A 7,648-nucleotide genomic window follows, 5' to 3' on the forward strand; every position below is an offset into this window, starting at 1 on the left:
AGCCACATCCACACCTTCCCCTCACAGCCACAGCCCCGGGCCTGTGCCTGCACCGGAGCCACATCCACACCTTCCCCTCACAGCCACAGCCCCAGGCCTGTGCCTGCACCGCAGCCACATCCACACCTTCCCCAGGCCGTGCCGGTGAGGGCCCTCACTGTGCTCACATGGGGACAGGTGCCCACCACAGGAGGAGCCTCGGAACTCGGAGACGAGCAGGGAGCGTTTCTGGAGGCCTGGCTCCTGTTCAGAACAGAAATATTTCCCTTGGCTGGCCCGAGTTGCCGGGCCCGAGCGCGGTGCGAGGCCGGAGGAGCCGGTTTTCCATTCCCCCTTCCATTACTCTTTTTGATTGGCACTTTAATGAGGGCGCCGGGGGTCGACCCCCTGCCTGGGGGCCGGTTCATGCCCCGTTTATCTCACAGTCCATGTAAGACTAAAATAACACGCCGGGCTGAGTTTCACTGGCTCGCGATCCCGCAGCCCACCGTGATGGATTGAGTGACTGCAGCAAGTTGGCAGCTGAAGTGTGTTGTAACCGTATCTTTCTGTCAGCGCAACACAATGGATTTGCTGATTCCCGGCCTTTTCCCAGTGTTCCCCTCACCATCGGCCCACGAGCTTCCAAAGTTCATTTTGCAGGGGGCTGCAAAGTGATAATAAATAACACGGCAAAGGTTAGGCCGAGCTTTTCTTCCCCTCAGCTGCCCCAGGAGGGGCTGCAGTGCCAGGCGTGTGGAACTGCCGTAAATCCGCTCCTGAGGGGAGGAAAGGTCTCTGCTGCTCCTCTCTGGGAGCTCACTCTGCTCAGCCAACTCCTCCCCAAAAGGGAACAGGGTACAGGGCTTCTCTCTCCAGAAGAAAACCCCCCGGGGAATGAACTTCACAGGCTGCAGAATCAGGACCAACAAGCCACAGGCCTCGTTTGCACCAATATAACCCAAGAATTCACTAGAATATCCAGGAATCCTGTGTGATTCCATGATAGATATCTTTCTTTAATATTCTAAACATCTTCAAAAAGTATCTTCATATCTCCTCTACAGGAAAACCTCAGAGTTTTTTTTTTTCTTTTAAAAAACTGGAGTCTAGGAAATGAACTGAGTATTTTTAGCCATCCAAAGAGGTCCTCTACTAACTGAGACCTTGTCTCTGTGTCCTGTTCCCACAATATCCCTTCACTGTCCCTGTCACTGTCTTCAAAGTAAAGTACATCCCTCAAATACTGGGGAGAACACTCTAAATTTTGGGTTCCTGCCATCCCAGCCCCTCCCAGCAAGAGTGAACAAATGAGCTCCACAACAGAAGGGGCTCTTTACTTCCCATATAATTTTGGACAGCACAAATTTCAAACTAATGACTCTCCCACCTCCCAATAACCAAGAGTCAGACCAAAAACCCACCCCTGGGGCTAATAAGTACCATGGGTGAAGCTGTTTCCCTTGCTTAGGACAGCTCTGTAGATCTGTACATCCACAGTTTCTTTAAGGCCTTGCACAGGACAAAAACACAGCCAAAATAGCTCCAAAATCAACTTTAGAGGTTCAGCTGCCATAATATCAGTGCATCCTTAAATATTTAACTGTGGGAACCTAGAACCCCTTTTCCATCACTGGGCTCTGGATCCACCTCACTCCAGACAAAAACATGTGTGCTCCTGCCCACCAGAGAGACACTGAGCAAAGAAGGTAAGAAAGTGAGGATACAGATGTTGAAGGGACTCAAAGTTCAAGGAAAAATGCACCAGGATCCAAGAACAGAACATGATGAGGAAAAGGGGCCAGGCTGAGGAGCTGCTTGAAAAACCCACTGCCCTCAATGACAGCTGTTTGTATGGACCACACAAATAATGCAGATTTCAACTCACAGTGCTGCAGAAATGAGCCTCATGAGGAGAGGAACTTTGAGAGAGAGAAGAGACAACCCCAGCCCCAACAGGAGCAGCAGTGGCAGCACTGGAGGCTGCTCCTGGGGAGCCTTGGCAGAGTGTGGAGCTGCTCCAGAGATCCCAGCTGGGTCCTGTGACCCCAAACCTGCAGATCCAGCACTCAGCCAGCTTTGAGCTGGCCACCCCAGAGGCTGCCAGCACAGCACAGGGATCAGGGATGTGCCACAAATGCTGTGTGAACTCCCCTGGAGCTGCCAGTGGCCCCTCTACCTCCCATTCCTCTCCAGCTCGGATCTGCTCATTCAAGCTGCTGCAGACAAGCCCTGAATGCTCCTCTGGGGAGAAGCAGACACTTACACCTTAACACAGAAGAGGGCATACTGAGCCTACAGCCAGAAAGCCTGGGAAATATTAGGAAAAACGAGTGGGTGGGGGAGCTCAAGGGACCAGTGGGAGGATGCGGGAAATCAGTAACACTGATCTGAATAACTGGTAACAATTATTAGATCTTTTTTTGGTATGAATCATCTCAGAGGCTCATCATTTAAATGATGTCACTCAAGGGGCAGTAAAAAATACAGCAGAAGCCACCAGCCTGCTATGACAGGGGTTTGGAGCCACAGAGTGATTGGCCAGACAGGTCTGGGAAACTTCAGCAAAGCACTGAAAAGGGATCAAGTTTTGTGGAGAATTTACACTCTGACAGATCTGACAGGAAAATTTGCCTTTGGCAAGATTATGAGGCTGCTTAGGGCTCTGATGAATCTGCCTGAACTGCTGGAGAAGGAGTAGCTTCACTTATCTGATGACCACTGACCTTGTCCTTGCCCTGTCCCCTCCCCAAGGGTGGAATCTGTATTTGAAGCTACAGGTTGTAAAATCGGCCAGCCAGAACCGTCCTGAGGGAACAAAACCAAACCAGAGCCCAAACCAGGCAAACAACAGTGTGAGTTTGAACAGAATCTGCTCTCTGGGTTCACCAAACCCACCCAAGAGCTCCCATCCTTGCAGGGGAAGGAGCAGCAGAGGTGGCGCTGCCTTGTGCACGTCCCAACTCCTTTTATCTTCTTAAACAACTTCTTCAACAACTGCAGGAGAAGAAAAACTCTTTGATCAACAACCAGTAGCATCAGCAGGCTCAGGAACTCAACAGTAACCACATCACAGTCCTTATCACTTTCTCCACACCTTCCACATCACACACTCCCTTTTCCCAAACTGCAGAACCATGGCCATTTTCTGCCAACATAAAACACCTTCCTCACCCAATCCATGTTTGCTTCCCACCTGTGGGCACAACACAGGATGCTGCCAGTGCTCCTTTGCAGCCAGTCACCTAAACCTGGCAGTGGCTGAGGAGCTGAGTGTGAACAGACGTTTATAGGTAGCTCCAATAACTTCCCAGATCCAAAATGAGGGTGGAAACCACCCCTGTGTGTGCAGCAGAGCAGGAGGCAAAGCTGAAATTATTCACTGCTCCAGGAAGGCTCTTAGCTTCCTGAATCAGGGATTATCTCCAGGTTGCTCTTCTCTTTTCAGACACACAGCTCCCAGCATCTACCACCCAGAAGTGCACTGCCACTAGGAGTTTCTTAAGAGGGTTCTACAACAAATTCTTTAATTTTTTTTACTTTTTGAACTTTTATGTAATTTAGACACACAGAGAAAAATTTAGGATTTGGCTCCTGGAAATACTGGGCATTAGAGAGCTGCTATTGGTCTCAGACCTCCCTCACCTACGATGAGAGAAAAGGGAAAAGGAAGATTAGATAACTCTAGAGTTGCAGTTTCAACAGAGTGGTTTTCAAGCCAAGATTGAAGCAATACAAGGTATTGCTCTCCAACAGACCTGTCACACCACAAACCACAGATATGGTCTGAGAAAGAAGATCAAGAACTTCAGGCCTCACCACTATGCACTGATTGTGATGGAGAAACTACTTAAAACCCAGGCACTTTAATTTGTTTGGAGCTTTCTGGGGAGTGGAGACCGTGGGGATTTAGGGAAGGGTCAAGAGAAGAAGTCCAGCACTTGGTTCCACACATGCATCTGGAGTACAGCCCATTTCAACAAGGTAATGTGAGTTTGAGCCAAGCACACCACGTTGACTTATCAGTATCTATTATTAACCTAAAAAAATTAACCTTAATGGTTAGCATAATGCTGTGTTTTTACAACATCTGTCAGCAATTATTTGTATTTACTTGTGCTGCAAATGCAGAAGAAAAGTCAGAGAAATAAACAGAGAATTCCCACCACTCTTGTGTTTTCCCACAAAGAATCTCCAATCATCGCTGTTTAGACACTCACATTTACTCCTTGCCCTCTCCAGCATGGAATTTCTTCCTAATCCTCTGTGACCAGTAATTATCAGTCCTCATTCACCCTGCAGCAAACACGGACTAACCCCTGAGCAATCAGAGCTGTTGTACCAGAAATCAGAGCTGTGATATTCCTTGGACTCAAAACAATTCCTGCTCTCCCCTTGGCCATGCCCTGCCCCAGCAGAAGGGAGCAGGGAGAGCAAGGGCTGCGCTCCAGTCGCACTCCACCTGTGCAAGGCAGGGTGAGGAACAGGTTAGCTGGGTGAAAAGTTCACTGCAAGCTGAGCTGTCTGTTTCTCTTGCTTAATTTATCCGATATTTGGCTAACCTTGCTCTGAACCCAGCCCCCAAGACCCCCTTCCTCTCATCCCTCCCCAGCGGGCTGGTGTCAGCCAAAGACACCGCCTCCAATTCCCTTCTCCTGACCCTGCCGAGGGGAGCGGGGGCTGGGACACGGGGCCGAGCACAGAGCACAGCCCGAGCACCGCACACATAATCCTTATTTATGCTCCAAACCTCCACAAGAGCAAACACAAAAGCCCCACAGTCAGCAACATCGCCTGACACGGTGTTGCAGCTTATCAGCCTTGCCAAGGCTGGATGGCACCCCCTGCACCTCCTCTGCAGCCTCTCCCGAGGATGCAACGCTTCCTAAAGTGGCTTTTGATGGATCCCCGATGTCCCTTGCCAGGGGACCGGCACACAGCTCCCACCTCCACAGCCTGGAGATCACAGCTAACCCAGGGTGCCCATCACCTCCGTTCTGCAGCTCCGGAGCCTCTCAAGGAACCTGACAGACGAATTTACATTCTGCAAAACAGAGAGCAGTAGCTGCAGTGACACAGAACACGAGCAGGGAGAGCCTAAAGGGCTTTTCTCACCTCAAATCCCACAAAGTCGGTGGAGAAAAGGCTGGAGGGTATCAAAATGTGCTACTGCTGCTCTCTGGAGAACACGATTCCCTGATCCACAGACCATCCATAAGCTACTCCCCCTGCAGAATACAGCCAAGGTTTGCTCAGAAACTGCTGAGCAGCCTCCCTTATTCTGGTACTCTACAGCTGCCCACCCACTCTGCCCCTGTGCCCAAAAACTGGGTGAAAGAGCCCCTGCCATGCCCTGCAGGGCCCTGCTCACTCCACACGTCAGAGCTCGGCCTGGTGATGCAAACTGCTGGAAAAACTGCCCGGAACACGCGCTCCTGGCAGCTCTCCTTGTTTTCCTGCTGTGCTCAGGACTGTTCCCAACACTCTTCAGGGCAACACAACGTGTATTTGATGGGCTTCTCAATGAACTGGGCACAGCTTCAGAGCAGGGCACAGAGCAAAGCTGCCAAGCTGTCCCTGCTGCTCCCTTTGGTGTTTAACCTGGGGGTCCCCAGAGCCCACACTTGATTCCTGCTGGCACCCAGCTCCCACAGCTCTGCCTCCCTGAGAGGGTGACTCAGAATGTGCCTCAGATTCTGTGAATGGAGCACAGCAAATGTTTCCTGTAAACCTGAACTTAATCATTTTTGACCTGACAAAGAACCTCACAGCTTTGATACACCAGAGCTGCCTCAGGCCCAGGAGGGAATCTCACAGACAATTTATTATTTTTACAATCTGTATCATCAGAGTGCCCAAAACTCCACTGCAGTGTGTCTGCATGCACCAAGTTCCTGTCCCACTGACAGGGAGGGCAGAAACAATCTGACAGCTTTACAATAAGTGGAAATTCCTTGTGGTCTAAGAACAATATTAAACTTGTTTCTCAGGGTCAGCAGATGACCTCGCTGACACATGGTTTCTCTGGAAGCAGCACAGACTGGCCTAGTTCTGATGTGGTCACTAATTTAGTGACACCATCCATTCCAAACTTCACCACTCCCACACCAAAGTAGTAAAATAACAGTTTACAAAGAGTGCTTTGAAATAAAAACCCCACGCCCTCACCAAAGCACACGATCCAGCAACACCCTCCCCACCTAATGCTCCAAGTTCCCAAGGCATGAAAGCTGCTGAGAAGAGGCAAGAAAGGTTGTCAGGAAGACATGAAACTGCTCCAAAAGGAAACTGAGGATGCACAAAAACCCTCTCAGCTCACATGGCACCTGCACTCCTCAACAACAGAACCAGCACAGCTACTCACCACTCACCATTAATTATAATTAATCTATAAAATAACTAACAACATATAATTTCCATACAAGGAATCCTTTGTGCAAGCTCTGTTATGGATTTTAACGCCTCTTCAAAACCTGGGTGGGTAAAAAGGAGCAGGATTGTTACAACAGGTGAGAGAGAATCAATCACAGAGCTCAGTGCTACAGATCCTCGTTTGCTCCTTCCAGCCACCACACAGAAAAGCAAAAATACTTCAAAAGATGCCATAGCTGCATAATTAAAGTCAAGCTGAATGCAATGAATTCAAATTGTTTACAGGTGCAGCTTAAGAATCACCTAATTTTAAAAAAAGACTGCATAGTTGATGCAGCCATTTTAATAATTCATCCCAAAACCCCAGAGTTTGTTTATAAGAGAAAAGAGCTGGTAAAAACCTTGGGAGAGACAATTTTCACTTTAAAAATACAGGAGGGCAATTAACAGGTCAGGCTTCAAAGGAAATCTGTGTCTTCCATGTATCCAATTTAGAGGCTTCTGTTTCTGGGGAAAAACCCAAACAAAACCAAGGAAAAAAACACAACAAACATGGAAACCCCAACACCTCCATCCCCTGCTCCCCCAAAACCATCCCACACCACAAAAATGGAAGAGGGCAGCAATTGGAAATTCATATTTCAGCCTCTCAGGCAGATTCTTCAGCTCTTGCTGGCTCCTGAGGAGGATTTTTGCCCCCCAGGGCTGTGGACAGACCCTCACAGACACCACGCTCCCCTCCAGGCACTTGGGACATAATTCCAGGGGCTGCTCCTGTTGGAACAGGCTCAGCTCAGACACTCCAGGGTCAGAATCAACAGCGAGAGATCCAGGAACGATGCTGGAAACAAAGGAATTGAGGGAGGTCAGCCCAGTTGGTTGGAGCTTGGTGCTGATAAATTGTGGCTTCAACCCCTGTTCAGGCCGTTCAAGAGCTGGGTTCAATGGAGGATCCCCCTGGGGGTCCCATCCAATCCAGAACAGTGTGTGTTCCAAATTAGAGCCAAGGACAGGGAAACCTGTGACCTTGACAGCCTTTGATGAGCTCAGAAGGAGCACTTGGGGTTCTGGGAGGGCTCCATGGTCCTGTCCCACAGCTCAGAAAGGTTCAGAAAGGTTCCACTCCAGCCCCACCTACCCCTGGGATGCAGAACCCCGGGAGATAAATGTGTTTGTGATAGGATGTGTGTGTGGGGTGTGGGGTGTGGGGTGTGAAACACTGAGAGCAGGGGGGCTCCAGAGCCAGCCAAGGCTGTTGGTAAGAGCAGGGATTGCTGTTGTTGGTCACAAACAGGGA

At 49.6% G+C, this 7,648-nt stretch overlaps 1 long non-coding RNA gene across 4 annotated transcripts in view; it reads right to left on the bottom strand.

The window, feature by feature from the left end:
* Positions 1-5,918, bottom strand: part of LOC117245389 — a 13,428-nt gene extending 7,510 nt beyond the window's left edge. For 2 of the 4 annotated variants that reach the window (XR_004500057.1, XR_004500056.1), the window contains exon 1: positions 168-4,864. This is a non-coding gene — a long non-coding RNA (uncharacterized LOC117245389). The other 2 variants (XR_004500059.1, XR_004500058.1) reach the window with 2 other exon arrangements.
* Positions 5,919-7,648: the final 1,730 nt, after the last annotated feature.

This window comes from Parus major, chromosome 21, assembly GCF_001522545.3.
Source record: "Parus major isolate Abel chromosome 21, Parus_major1.1, whole genome shotgun sequence".
In the NCBI taxonomy this organism is placed as follows: Eukaryota; Metazoa; Chordata; class Aves; order Passeriformes; family Paridae; genus Parus; species Parus major.